We start from the raw sequence: 13,830 nt of genomic DNA on the forward strand, positions 1-13,830 counted from the left end.
AGTCTCTTAAACCAAGCCTGTCTGCTTCCCACATCTACTCATGTCTGTCTGTCCCCCACAGTATTCTAGTATCCCATTGTGTAAATGTCCCATAGTTGTTTTATTCACTCATCTACTGATGGACACTTGGGCTGTTTCCATATCTTAGTGATTGTAAATAATGCTGCAATGAACATAGGGGTGTTCATGTTCTTTTGAATTAGTGTTTTGGGTTTCTTCGGATATATTCCCAGAAGTGGGATTGCTGAGTAAAGAGGGAAATCCATTTTTAATTTTTAGAGGTATCTCCATACTGCTTTCCACAAAGGCTGTACCAATCTGCATTCTCACCAATAGTGCAAAAGGGTCCATCCCCCTTTCTTCACATCCTTGCCAGAACTTTTTGTTTTATGAGTTATTGATAATAGATAGCCATTCTGACCAGTGTGAGGTGATGTCTCATTGAGGTTTTAATTTGCAATTCCCTGATGATTAGTGACATTGAGCATCTTTTTTATGTCTACTGGCCATCTATATGTCCTCTTTGGAGGAACATCTATTTAGCTCCTTGCCCATTTTTTAGAGTGTTTTTTTTTTTTCTTTTTGGTGTTGCATTTTATAAGTTCTTTATAAATTTTGGATATTAACTCCTTATCAGATGCATCTGAGAATATGTTCTCCCATTTCATGCATTGTCTTTTTATTTTGTTAATGGTCTTTGCTGTGCAAAAAGTTGCACTTCCTTTTCTTGACCTCCCTATATCCAATTGTATCTTTGAGTTACGGTTCTCTACTGAAGTTTTATTTATTAGACTTAAACAACAATTTGTATTCATATATTTAGTAATGTTTACAAAAGAACACTATTATTGATAGGACTGACCTCAAAAAGCTGAGTTTTAGGTTCACTTACAGATTATTTAAGGATTATAAAAGGGGGCAAAACTCAGTGTCCTTTGGAAAATACAACTTGAGAAGTCAGAAGGATGTGTAATGATTCAGGAGGGAAAGAGGCACTACATAACTAAACAGCTTAAGTGAAAGTTATTGTCAGATAGCCTTGCTCTGAGAAATCACCCAGAGACCACTGTAGGATCAGAACAGGTTTATTGAGGGAAAAAGGGGGAAGGAGTGGAGGGAAAAGGCAACACTCAGACCAACTCAAGGGCCCATAGAAGCAAGGGAAACAGGGGAAATGTGACTGCAGGTTCTCCTTGTGGGCCTATAGGAGAAAGGGAATGGGGGAACAGGGACTGCTGGCCCACCACATGGGCCCATAGGAATCGCCTGCCTGGACTTCTGCAGGCACCTTTTTTATACTTTCCAAACACATTTCAGTGAGGGTGAGTTTGCCTATCAACATATTCAGTAGGCCATTTACATCTTTTTTTTCCCCCCACCAGGTTAGTTAACATACTGCATATTGGGCTGGGTCCATTAACATTTCCTCTGAGAACCCGCTAGGACCAGGTTGATTTGCATATGGTTGATTTGCATATGTCAAAAGTAAGTGGTCATTCTAGCTGCCTCTATGTTCTGACAGTTATGTGTCCTTTTTAAGCTTGAATTCAGTAACCAAAACTTAATTAAATCATTCTACAGTGTGTTAAAAAAATTTAGTGTTACTACATTATTTGTTTTCTTATCTTTTTCAACTTCAAAACATGAGAAATTAATTGAAACACTTTTTGATGCTATTTATCTCCAATATTAATATTTAAGAGCTTAGAAATAAATGAACTGAAGAACTTTAATATGTATTTATTAATGTAAAGCTATATATTATATACTTTACCTAATATTATTATAGCTAACATAAAAAAACTTGCATCTATGCTTTGATGGTGGCTTTTAGGAAATTTCAAACTACCATAGATAATAAATTGAACAGTGTCTGTTTGCTTGATTCTTTTTTTAAAAAACAACCGGATACTGGGTTTGGCGTAGTGTTGGAAATACATAGTTGGTGAGGCACTGGCGTGAAGACAGGTATATTTCATTTGTACCCTCCAAAAAGGATGGCAGTTCCAAAACTTAATAGCCTAGCTGGGCACAAACTAGAGACAGCTATTTGTTGGTAGTTGGGAGGACTCTTTAATAAGTTGAGGCTCAGGTATATGAGGTCTGTCCAGGATAATTTCCAGCCATTGTTAATATAACAAGGATGGTTTGCATGACATTAATGTAATCTGGCAGCCAAGGAGAGTGAATTGGAATGCACATGTGTGAATAATGATGACTTCACTGTACTAGTCAGTGAGGGCCATAAGACTGCGTTGAGTGAGCATGTGTACTGTGTGACTGTCGCATTCAAAATGACTGAGTGAGTTAAGCAATGAATCTGCATCAGATTTTCTGTTAAGCTTGAACATTCCTCTGTGGAAACTATTTGGGTGATTCAGAAGGCTTTGGGGGATGATGCAGTAAGTGAAGCACAAATAAAATTGTTGCACAAACATTTCAAAGATGGTCAAGAATCTGTAAAAAGTGGCCCACATTCTGGAAGGCCTGCAATAAGCAGAACACCTGAGAATGTTGAATGTGTATGGACCATAATCAACAGAGATCAGCGACTGACAGTGTGAGAAGTAGAAGCTGGTCTGGGACTCCAAAACCTACTGTGTCCGAGATTTTGACACAGGATCTTGGCATGAAACATGTTATGGCAAAATTTGTTCCATGGCTTCTGCTACCAAAGCAGAAGGAACATCATACTGCAGTTGCTGACTTGATTCAAACTACTGCCAATGAAGATTCCCTCAAGGAGGTCATAACTGGAGATGAATTGTGGGTCTATGGCTATGATCCAGAAACAAAGGACCAGTCATCCCAATGGAAGTCACCTGGTTCTCCACACTCAAAGAAGGCGCAACAACATCACAGCATGATCAAGATCATGTTAACTGTGGTTTTTGATTGGGAAGGTGTAGTCCATCATGAGTATGTCCATTCAGGCCAAACAATTAATAAGGAGTATTACCTCAATGTTCTTAGTCAGTTGAGAGATGTAATACAATGAAAATGGCCACAGCTATGGGAAACTGGTGACTGGCAGCTTCATCAAAACAATGTGCCCGCTCATGCATCATGTCTCGTGCAGAGTTTTTTGGCAAAACATCAGATCACCCAGGTGACTCAGCTCCCCTACCACCCAGGTTTGGTGCCCTGTGACTTCTAGCTTCTCACAAAATGAAAATCACTTTTGAAAAGAAGAGACTTCAGACCCTTGATGAGATTCAGAAAAATATGACAGGGCAGCTGATGGAGATTCCAACAAAGAATTTTGCAGAATTTTGAACAGTGGAAGAGACTGTGGGAGAACTGTGTGAGGTCCCAAGGTGCCTACTTTGAAGGAGACTGAGGTGCCATTTTCCTATGTACAATGTTTCTTGTATTTTGTATCTTTCTCAATAAGTATCTCTATTTTTCATAGTGCATGACTGGATATTTTCTGGACAGACCAAAGTCATTAAAAAATCTTCAAGATCTTTGTGAAATGTTATTTATTTAACAGAAAAGGATATGTGTAAATTAAAAAGAACCAGAAATTTTGGTGAAACTGGGAATTCTCCAAAGAGATGTTTTCCTATATTCCAAGAAATTAATTAGCTATTTTCTAAGATCTCAATAAATTTTCCCTTTTCTAAAGTCTCAAACAGAGAATGAATGGGGCAACACCACTGAAAGCCTCTTTGGGGATTTTCCTAATGACAATTCATGCTGAGCAGAAGCTCTGCATTCTTATTAGGTTATGTTTCTTATTATGGCACCACTTTGCACTTGCACTATAGTATAGCTTTCTGTCTTCAGATAACCAATGGAAAACTTGTTTCTTTTCATGATATGGGTGCCATGTTTTCTTAGTATATATGGCAATTTCCTGGGGGAAATTTTAAGCCTACATCTAGGAATAGTGAATGCTTCTTCATACTAAAATAAGATATATATTTCTCTGTGCATTTTTCCCAATATAATCCACATTTATTCAGGGGAAATCAGCCATGAGTCATCAGCAGTTACAAAATAATATACACATACACACATAAACAAAACACATCTTCGGGGTTTAACAGGAGCCAAACCTGATATTCAGACCTGACATACATCAGAGTGTCTTAAGTGTGGGCAAGTCAGGAAGCTTTAGTGGTGTGAGAAGTCGAATTCAATACACAATGACAATTGTCAATTAGATGTAGCTCCTGCCCTACCTCTCATTTTATGGAGAGATGTTGCAACCATAGTAAATAATTAAAAAGCTTTTCTCAAAAAAATTGCATGACATTAGGAGCCCTAAATGTCACAGATTTAGTGCACTGAGGAAAACATAAATTTAAGGCCTCAGAGAAAGATCTTTTTTTCCCTCCAGCCCAGATTATAAAAGGATGTTCATGCTTCAGGAGTTCCAGAAAATACCCTGTGGATGGGGTAGGAGGGCTTGTTGTGAGAATACAGTGCAATATACAATAAAAATCCATGAGAAGTAATAGTAACAGACTACCCAGAAAAGCTTCTAGAGCTCAGAAATCTTCTAGAGCTCAAAAAAGGAAGCAAGTTGTGTATATCACTCAGTAGACTACAGAACTGGTGTCTGAATAAACATGGGAATCTCCATAGAGTGTATTTGGGGGAAAAGTATAACAATATATGGCTTGGAATATATATATAGTGTGTGATGCTGTGTTGAAAAGTAAAACTATACATATCTATAATGCAACATATATAGAGAAGAGCATATAGAATCCATATGTAAGAGTGGTTAACACTGGATGACTAGATGTGTACACTTTTAATATTCTTTTGTTTTTTGCAATATTTTATCTGATGTATCTCTCCAGACAAGGGAAACAAAGGCAAAAATAAACAAATGGGATTATATCAAACTAAAAACATTTTGAACAGAAATGAAGACCATCAACAAAATAAAAAGACAACCCATGGAATGGGAGAACATATTCACTGATAAAGGGTTAATATCCAAAATTTATAAAGAACTCATACAACTCAACACCAAAAAGCAAACAATCCAATTTAAAAAATGGGCAAATGACCTGAATAGACACACTTCCAAAGAATCCATAAAAATGGCCAGTAGACATATAAAAAGATGCTCAACATCACTAGCAATCAGGGAAATGCAAATTAAAAACACAATGAAATAGTACCTCACAACTGTCAGAATACTTATCATCAATAAATCAATTAACAAGTGCTGGTGAGAATGTAGAGAAAGGGGAAACCTTTTGCATTGTTGGTGGGAATGCAGACTGGTGCAGCCATTGTGGAAAGCAGTATAGAGATACCTCAAATAATAATATTCTTTCTATAATTCTATTTTCCAATTTTCCTATAATTAAGAAGTATGCTTTATAATATGTAATGCTTCATATATGAAAAGTTAATAGTGTTAAGATTATTTTTATCTGTAAGTTAGTGATAAAAATAATGAAAAGAAATTGGTGCACATCAAAATCCTAGACATCTAGGTACAATAGCTTTAGAAAAATTAAAGGTACCAAATTTTCTATTTAACTTAGTGTTTTAATGCATAAGGTTCATTGTTGTAACCAATGTCGGCTTAAAGTTAAAAATAACAGTACAAAGTCGCTTATATTGTTAGAGAATATATTAATCTACTAAATAAACTTATTATTTCTTAAAAAAGATAAAGCTGCTTATTTTTTCAAAAATAAAATTGTAGTTTCACTTTAAATCATATTATTGTGTAAATACTTCTCCAGATGAATTTTATATTTTATTTACTATCCAGACGTGATGAAGAAAAAAGTAAAAGGTAAAAATGCTAAGCTATATAAAAACATTGCTAACATAACATTTATTTTCCATTTAAATAGCAATGCAGACACACTGCCAAAGAAATATTTCCATATAGCATGCATATACATCCTGGTTATTGATATCTTAAGAGTTTTTGTGCTATAATAAGTTTAATGACTGGGGGAATGTTTCTATAGCATTTCTCACATTATTACATTTTTTCTATTTTAATTTTTTTTTAATTTTACTTTAAAACATAGGAGATGATTATTACTTTCTCCGTTATTGTGTTTGTTGAGCTGATATTTATCCCCCCTTTGCTCTCTTCCATCTTCCTCCACCCCGTTCCCCTCTGGCTATCACCATACTGTTGTTGGTGTCCATATATATATATACATATACATAATATTAACCCCTTCACTTTTTTTCATCCAGCCCCTCAACCCCCCTCTCTCTTTCTGACAGCTGTCAGTCTGTTCTCTGTACTTATGTTTCTGTTTCTGTTTTGTTTGCTGAGTTATTTTGTTCATTAGATTCCACATATAAGTGAAGTCATATGGTATTTGTCTTACTCTGCCTGAATTATTTCACTTAGCATAACATTTTCCAGGTCCATCCATGCTGTCACAGAAGGTAAGATTTTCTTCTTTTTTATGGCTGAGTAGTATCCTGTTGTGTCATTATACCACAACTGTTTTATCCACTCATCTACTGATGGACGCTTGGGCTGCTTACAAATCTTGGCTATTGTAAAAAGTTCTGCAGTGAACATCGTGGTGTATATATTCATTTGAATTAGTATTTTAGGTTTCTTCAGGTCTGTTACCAGAAGTGGAATCTCTGGGTCAAAAGGCAATTCCATTTTTAATATTTTGAGGAAACTCCATACTTTTCCACAGTGACTGTACCAATCTGCATTATTACTTTTTACATGACATACTACTGTTAACTGCTATCAAATCAAATGGTTGAATATCTTTGTACTATTTATCTTTGAACCTAGAAAACTATTTAAGGAGAGCCAAAGATATATATTGCAAGTATGTTTGCATATATACATATTATGGGTATGTATGTGCACATATACATATAGAATATTATAGGATTTATGCTCAAGAAAATAAAATAAATTACAGCAGGCTGAATACTGGATAGGAAGAGATAACTGAGAAAGGAAGCTGCCAACCCAAGGAGAATTAATGTCAAATTCAAAAAAACAAGGTTGTATCTTTTTAATTTCCTATCTCCCCTCCACTTCTTGATATGTCTCTGTTACAATAATATTTCCCGTTGTGTTTCCCAGAAGCTTAATTTCTGGAAATACCAGTATAAAAAAAAATTACAGTCAAAAAATATAGAAAATGTAAAAGAATTAAGAAGAAAAAAAACTCATAGACACAGACAACAGTATGGTGTCTGTGTTCCAGAGGGAAAAGCAGGTGAGAGGAGGTAGAAGAGGGTAAAGGGGGGATAAATGGTGATGTAAGAAGACTTGACTTGGGGTAAACACACAATTTAAGATACAGATGATGTATTATAGAATTGTACACTTGGAACCTATATAATTTTATTAAAAATGTAAACCCAGTATATTCAATTTAAAAATGGGGAAAACTGTAATAGCTTTAAGCAAGAATCTGCAAGGTACATTAGAATATTAGGACTTATGGCCAAGATGGGGGCTTAAACAACATGCTGCATCTCTCCCCACAACTAAAAAGGAATACAACTACCTCAAAACTAGAGACAGACAGAAGTTCCAGAAAATCGAGCCACATGGATGTCTAACAAACAAAGATATAAAGAAGAAATAATACTCAGCCAGACAGGTAGGAGGAGCAGAGCTGGGGTGGAGAGGATGTGGTGTGGTGGCAGCTGCAAAGCAGCAAGGCCAGTAGAAAGTGCAGTCACATGTTTTACAAAGTAAGGAGGGACACCTGGGGAGTGCTCCTGGCACCAGACCAGACGGCACAGCTCATGGTTCCAGCAAACATGGAAAATAAAGCCTCATTTCTTCTGACTATGCAAACCAGTGGGGGTTGGGGCTGAGGAAGAAATTGCAAGTCTCTTGACAGAGTCCACTTGTTTAAAGAGCCCCCATGGTCCTAGAATGTTCACAGACCCACACTCTGGGAATGATGGCCAGGGCAACAGCTAGAGAGGTGCCAGTCCCATACCGGAAATGGCAGAAGTGCCTGGAAAAGGGCGAGTGCTGAGCAAGTGGCACTGTTCCCTCTCAAACCCCTCCCCCACATCTAGCACCACAACATGGTGAAATGTGTTTCCTGTACTGATGAATACCTAAGGCTCTGCCCCTTACAGCATAACAGGTACAACACCTCTACTGAACATACAGAGGCAAACGAACACAGGAGCCTATCAAGATGATGAGACAGAGAAATATGGCCCAAAAGAGAAAACAGATCAATGTTCCAGTGAGAGAAATAAGTGATGAGGAGATAGCCAACCTAACAGATATAGAGTTTAAAACACTGGTGATAAAGATGCTCACAGGCTTGATAGATACGCTTGAGTATGGCAAACGCAAAAGAGAAGTGAGGGCTATGCTAAATGAAACAAAAGAAAATCCAGACAAAACCAGTGGTGAAGGGAAGGAAACTGGGGTTCAAATCAATTATTTGGAACATAAGGAAGAAATAAACAACCAGTACAGAGTGAGGAAACAAGAATTGAAAAAAAATTAGGAGAGGCTTAGGAACCTCTTGGACAACTTTAAACATACCAACATTCAAATCAGAGGGTTGCCAGAATGAGAAGAGGAACATCAAGAAATTGAAAGCTTATGTGAAAAAATAATGACAGGAAACTGTTACAGAAACAGGGGAGTCCAAAAACAAACCCCAGAGTTTGTGGCTGGGAGATAGGGAGAAGGAAGCAGCTTTCAGAATGCCTCCACACGCCTGAGGCTGGTGGCTGGTGTCTTTTGTTATGCAAAATTGCTTGGATGCTTCCAAGGCCTCAGGTGGATGGGAGGAGTCTTGAACCAGGGGACAGTATGGAAAGCACGCAGAGCCTACGTGGGGTTCTGTGAATGGTCAGAACTGTTAGCAACACCCACTGCATCAGAGGATGCAGTCAGGGATATATAGGCAGCTGCGAACACTTTAGGGGGGGCGGCGCGCTCTGGGGCTGTCTCCCTCGCTGGCAGGTGTTCGCAGGGGTGCTCTGGAGAAGGAGAGGAGATCCACACGGTTTACAGAAAGAAGACAGTTTGCAAGGAGGCTGAGAATCCCAGTGGTTTTGTATTGAGAGCTGAAGGGCACCACAGCACAGAAAGGACCTCCCCAAACAGATTGAATGATTGGCAGCCGCTGGTAAAGCTGAACTGTGTTCAGGAAGTAGGGAAACAGTGCTTCTGACCTTCCTAAAACTGGCTAGGTCTGGTAGCGGGGAGGCAAGGATATGTGTAACTGTTAAATAAACAATTTTCTTTTCACTCAACTGAAGTATTAAGAGTTGTAATTCTGGTGGCGGGCAATTGGACCCCTAACTAAAGAGCCCGTGGGTTTGTTTTCAATTGGAGCAGCCCAGGGATTCTGTAACAAAACTTCCCAAATTTGGTGGAGAAAATAGACATACAAGTCCAGGAAGCACAGAGAGTCCTAAACAATCTAGACCCAAAGAAGACCACACCAAGACACATCACAATTAAAATGCCAAAGGTTCAAGATAAAGAGAGATTCTTAAAAGCAGCAAGAAAAAAGCAGAGAGTTACCTACAAAAGGGTGCCTATAAGACTATCAGCTGATTTCTCAAAAGACACTTTGCAGGCAAGAAGGGACTAGCAAGAAGTATTTGATGTGGTGAAAAGCAAGGACCTACAACCAAGGTTACTGTATCCAGCAAAGCTATCATTTAGAATGGAAGGGCAGATAAAGTGCTTCTCAGACAAGGTAAAGCTAAAGGAGTTCATCATCACCAAGCCATTATTATATGAAATGCTAAAGGGACTTATTTAAGAAAAAGAAGATCAACACTATGACCATTAAAATCACAACAAACTCACAACTATCAACAACTGAATATAAAAAATAAAAACAAAATTTAAGCAAACCAAAATAGGAACAGAATCATAGGTGTGGGGATCATTTAGAGGGTTATCAGCTGGGAGGTGGATGGGGGGAAAATGGAGAAATGGTGCAGGGAATAAGAAGCATAATTGGTTGGTACAAAATAGACAGGGATGAAGTTAAGAATAATATAGGAAAGGGTGAAGGCAAAGAACTTATATGCACGATCCATGGACATGAACTAAGGGGGATGGGATTGCTGGGGGGAAGGGGGTACAAGGAAGAGGGGAGTAAAGGAGAAAAAATTAGGACTACTGCAACAATATAATCAATAAAATATACTTTAAAAGAAGAATATTAAAGGCTGAGACATCCTGTGGTAAATAAATGTCCAATTTTTCCCAAACCTATGTTGCAATGAAAATGTTTTTAAAGTAACATTCAACAGAACCCACAGAAACATTATCCAATCTATACCTTTCATTATCTCATTTACATTTTAAAAATTAAATTTATAAATATTCTAATATTCAATGTTATACAATATTTTTCTGAGTTTTTGCCACATGCTTTTAAAAAATTCTTTGCATCTTTCTCATTTTTCTTATTCCTCCACTTGTTCTCACATCTTTAACTATTTCACTAGTTTATTTATTTATTAATGATTATTTAAAACACTAACCTTGTTTATATTTCTTTAACATATTTTTCATTCCTCTTCATTCTTTTCTTTGTTTCTAATTACCTTTTTTAAAGCCCTGATTATTTTCATGGACCCTTCCATTTGTTTTTATTATTTACCCACAACTTCTTTATTCTGAAAATCCCTACTTTATACCCTGCACTCACATGTACACGCAGACACACACGCACACACACAGAATTGTGTATATTCACTATGTGCTAACTTAGCACTTTCATGTAATTGTCCCTGCGTTTATCTTGCATACTATAAGCTTTGAGAGGTATATTCTACCATAGTGCTCAGAATATTTATACAATGTTTAATTGTTGAATGAATAAGTGAATGAATGAATAATGCTGTTTATATGACTATTCTTCAAAGACACTTGAACATATTTATGCAAAGTATATCATAAGTATTTCATTGTTTGAATGCAGTTGCTTTTGGTAAAAGCTTTCATTGTTGAGTAGGTCTGTAGGTTCCATGATCGAATACAAATTTATTTTATGTAGACCACTGATTTCATAGAGACAGGTAACAGAACTTAGTAGTTGGGTTTAATAAATTATTTTCAAATACTACCTTAAACCAGTCAATTTTGAGAAGTAACTTTATACTGATTGACATACCTAATCAGAACAGTGAAATCATCCAAACCTGTATAAAAAAAGAAAGAAGTATTTTGCTTGTTAATAAAGAATGTCAGACTCCAAAAATCCCAAACAAAAAATGAATTTAAAATTATCTACATTTGAAAGAGAATCAGATTGTTATTAACTATATTTTATGCTTGGTTTATTTAAAACAACATATTAAACATGATATAAGGACTAAAAGTCTATTTACTAAAAGTAGATTTTATCTAATTGCAATATAGAACACTAGAATTTTAAGCACACAGAATAATGTAATAAAAAAAAATTTATGAAATACATAACTTTACTCCAAGAAAATATTAAGTATTTATTATGGTGTGATAGGTTGATTTATTTGTGTAATCAATAATTAATCACTTTGAAAGCTTCAGATCTTTTACAAATATCAAAAACTTAATAATTGCTTTACAAATCCTAAATCGACTAGAATCTATAGGCTTAATATATCAAGAGAAATGGATACACGTTTAAAAGATGAGTACTTTAAAATAAATAAATAAATCTCAAACGTTTATATTTTTAAATGTTTGCTTTTATAAAAGAGATCAGTGTGATGACAGGCAGATAAAAATACCATTTCTAGGCATAGATAGAGCATCTGTATAAGCAAAAATGCCAACATAGCAAACTCACTGCCAATTTCTTTTTTTTCTTTTTTTTTTTTCCCAGTTTCCACGAATATTTTTATTATTTATTTCACGGGTCTCCACCTTCATCTCCCTCACTCCTCACCTCCAACTGGGGTTTCATCTTGTTTTCATGCCCAGTAGCAAAAACAATGACAAAGCTAATTGGAGTAAGCTACTCCAAGAACAGAATTAAGCTAACAGTTTACTTTAACAGGCAAAATATAAATATCTGCGCTCTAGAATGCACAACGGTTTAGCCACTAAGAAATTCAGATGGGATTCTGAAGAATGTAGTCAAATCCAGGCTGCAGGAAAGGTGAGCTGATACGCTTCTGGGCAACTGTGTTAAGTGTTCCCGGGCTGCATCTCTGGGCCACTGGCTGAATCTTGCTGTGGGGGAAGATCTGAGCTAACACCAAGTACAGATACTAAGCTGAGTGAGGGGTTGCGCACAGGAACCGAAAGGCAGGAAAGTACTAAACATTGCTGAGAGCGTCCACCCCCGGCAGGACTTTACCCTCCAGGAGCTCTAAGCTGGCACCACCCCCAGTGCTGACATGACTGACTTTGTCCTCCGTGTTCCATTTGGCACAGCAAGTGGCAGTGTCCCCGCCACCTATGATAGTGATGCAGCCCCGGGAAGTGGCTTTCACCACCTCGTCAATGAGGGCTTTGGTCCCTCGGGCAAAGGTTTCCCACTCAAACACGCCCACAGGCCCGTTCCACACGATCTGCTTGGCCCTGGCGACAGCCTCGGCGTACTTCTTGCTGCTCTCAGGCCCGCAGTCCAAGCCCATCCAGCCAGCAGGTATGCCGGAGCCCACGGTGGCTTGGCCAGTCTTGGCATTCTCATCAAACTTGTCAGCGGTGACAAAGTCCACCGGCAAGGTAATCTTCACACCGTTCTTCTCAGCTTTGGACATCAGATCTTTGACAATCTTGGCTCCCTCTTCATCAAACAGAGAAGTGCCAGTCTCTATGTTGTTGAGCACCTTAAGGAAGGTAAAAGCCATTCCACCACCAATAATCATCTCGTTGACTTTGTCCAGCATATTATTGATCAGCTGGATCTTGTCTGCAACTTTAGCTCTGCCCAGGGTGGCCAGGAAGGGTCGCTCCGGGCTTTCCAAGGCCTTGGCGAAGTAGTTCAGCTCCTTCTTCATCAGAAAGCCTCCAGCCTTCGGTGGCAGATTGACTCCCACCATAGAGCTGTGGGCTCGGTGCGCAGTGCCGAACGCATCATTGACATAGACATCCCCTAGCTTGGAAAACGAAGCTCGGAAAGCTTCTATTTTAGCTGGCTCAGCTTTAACCTTATTCCGGGAAGCATCTTTTCCCTTCCTTCTTTCTCCACATGAAAGTGAAGGTTCTCCAGCAGGATGACAGACCTCCTGGCTGGGTCAGCACAGGTTTTTGCCACTTCAGGGCCCACGCAGTCCTTCAAGAACAAAACGTCCTTGCCCAGCAGAGATTTGAGCTCCACAGCAATGGGCTGCAAGGAGTACTTGTCAGGCATGGGGACACCATCAGGCCAGCCCAGGTGGCTCATGAGAACAACGGACTTGGCTCCATTGTCCAAGCAGAACTTGATGCTTGGGATGGCAGCCTTGATCCTCTGGTTGTTTGTTATCTGGTTGTTCTTCATAGGAACATTGAAGTCCACTCTCATGATGACCTGCTTCCCCTTCACATCCAGCTTGTCCAGAGTCAGCTGGTTGGAAAGCGACATATTGGCGATAGAGCAGCGGAGAGAGGCCAAAGGACCGCACAGCGACGGAGACTGCAGCGGATGTCCAATTTCTCTTTTGAAAATATTAAATATGTATTCAACTCACAATTAGTCTAAACAGAGGAGGGAGAAATAAAATACATAAATTAAATTCACAAATTATCACTTCAGCCATTTCTATTAACTCTATTGTCCAGCTATATAATAAAGGTTAAAATTAACCACATTGAGTTTCAACTCCTTTATATGTTCATCCTTCGATTGTAATAGCCATACCTTTTTAGGATTATAGTAATAATAGTGACTGATATTGGCTTTATATTTATTGAGTGCACATGCCCTACAC

At 38.1% G+C, this 13,830-nt stretch overlaps 1 pseudogene; it reads right to left on the bottom strand.

The window, feature by feature from the left end:
* Positions 1–11,633: 11,633 nt before the first annotated feature.
* Positions 11,634–13,503, bottom strand: LOC150012318 (phosphoglycerate kinase 1 pseudogene; annotated as a pseudogene).
* Between the last annotated feature and the right edge of the window lie 327 nt (positions 13,504–13,830).

This window comes from Furipterus horrens, unplaced genomic scaffold, assembly GCF_987537825.1.
Source record: "Furipterus horrens unplaced genomic scaffold, mFurHor1.1.pri manual_scaffold_4, whole genome shotgun sequence".
NCBI lineage: Eukaryota > Metazoa > Chordata > Mammalia > Chiroptera > Furipteridae > Furipterus > Furipterus horrens.